We start from the raw sequence: 2181 nt of genomic DNA on the forward strand, positions 1-2181 counted from the left end.
AACTTGCAGGATTCTGCTAAATCAGTGATCAAGGGAAATTTTAGAGTCAAACGCATACATTTTTAAGACTTTTTTCCACCCCCAGCTTTACTGAAATACAACTGACATAACATTGTGTAAGTTTAAGGTGTACAGTGTGTTGATTTGATACATTTATATATTACACAATGATTACCACCATACACTTATCTAACACCTTCATCACATCACATGATAACTATTTCATTTTTTTATGGTGAGAACATTTAAGATTTACTCTCTTAACAACTTTTGAATATATAATATTGTATTGTTACTATAATCATCGTGCTGTACATTCGCTTCCCCAAATATATTCATCTTATAACTGAAATTTGTACCCTTTGACCTACATCTCCCCATTTTTCCCAGCCTCTGTTTCCCACCGTTCTACTCTCTTGTTTCTATGAGTTTAACTTGTTTTTTGATCCCATATATAAATGATATCATACAGTATTTGTCTTTCTTTCTCTGACTTATTTAACTGCACATAATATCCTCAAGGTCCATTCATGTTGTAGCAAATAGCAGTGTTTCCTTCCTTTTCTTGGATGAAATATTTCTGTGTATGTGTGTGTGTCACATCTTTTCTGTCCATTTTTTATCCATTGATTTGTTGATGGACGCCTGGGTTGTTTCCATATGTTGTTTATTGTAATAATGCTGCAATGAACATAGGAATAGAAATGCAGGTATCTCTTTGCTGTCCTGATTTCATTTTTTTTTGGATATATGTCCAGAAGTGGGATAGCTGGATCACACAGTAGTTCTAGTTTTGGTTTTTTAAGGAGCCTCCATGCTGGAGGTGACATCTCACTGAGGTTTTGATTTGCATTTCCCTGATAATTAGTGATGTTGAGCAATATTATTGTGTAAGCTAAAAAATCAGATAAAAATCTATAGTTCACTTGTTGGAATTAAGAAATGGGTTTAGCAAAGTTGCTAGATAAAAAGCTAATATACAAAACATAATTGTATTTCTAAACACTGAGCAACACACTGTTACATGATTAAATTAACAATAAACCTACCAGTTTTAAAAACATTAAGAAATAATAAATGGCTAGAAATAAATCTAACAAAAATAAGCGAGGCTTCTACCCAAAAAACTATAAAACATTACTAAGAAAAATTAAAGAGACTGCAAGTAAATGCAGATATCACCCTTCCTCATGGACTAGAAGTTCTAAATATTTCCCAAATTAGTCAACAGTCAAGTTAGTCATAATAAAAATTTAATAGATTTTGAAGAGAACTTGAAAATCTGATTCTAAAATATTTATGGAAATTCAAAGGATCAAGAAGCACCAGGACAGTCCTGAAAACGAAGGGCAGTTTGGAAGGGCCTTACATTTAGCTAACTATAAATCTTAAGCAATTAAAACAAAAATAAATGAATAGTCTAATGGAATGAAATAGATTAGAAAAGATATACCATGATATACTGACATTTATTTAATGGCCAAAGTGGCCCTACAGAGCAGTGCAGTATGGAAAGTCATTTCAATAAATGATATAGAGTCATTTGGATATTGATATAGAAACACAATGTAAACTTGACTAATACCTCATCCCATTCACAATATGTCAGATACTAAATGTTGAAAGAAAACATAAAATCTTTAGATTGTATAGAAGTATTTGTCATCTTGGGGTAGGAGGAATAGTAAAAGGGATTTAAAGAGCACAGATATTAAAGAAAATGCTAACTTTTAAAAATTACAACATTAAGAATGTCTCTTTATGAGAGACATCATTAAATATGTAGGGTTCAAGTTGTATTGTGGGAAAATGTATTGGAAGCACATACAACTGAAAAAAGGTTCTATAGCCAAAATATATACACAACTCTAAGAATTTAAGAAAATGGTAGACAACTAATAGAAAAATGGCAAGAGAATAGCTACTTCAATAAGGAGAATATTAAATTAGTAAGTTAAAAATCAAAAGATGCTCAAATTCATTAGTGATAAAGGAAATGCAATGCAGTGCATTCTTTGTTTCTAGTCAGATTTAAGTGTATACATGAACATTTTCAGGGTATTTGTTTGGTTTTGATTTTGATTGATTGATATTCCTTTAGAATAGGGACAACTTTCAGAAGTCTAACGCCACATCAGAATCCCTTGTTCTGTTTAGCTACAGATTTTAAAGGTAAAAGCA

Source organism: Rhinolophus ferrumequinum, chromosome 19 (assembly GCF_004115265.2).
Source record: "Rhinolophus ferrumequinum isolate MPI-CBG mRhiFer1 chromosome 19, mRhiFer1_v1.p, whole genome shotgun sequence".
Lineage (NCBI taxonomy): Eukaryota > Metazoa > Chordata > Mammalia > Chiroptera > Rhinolophidae > Rhinolophus > Rhinolophus ferrumequinum.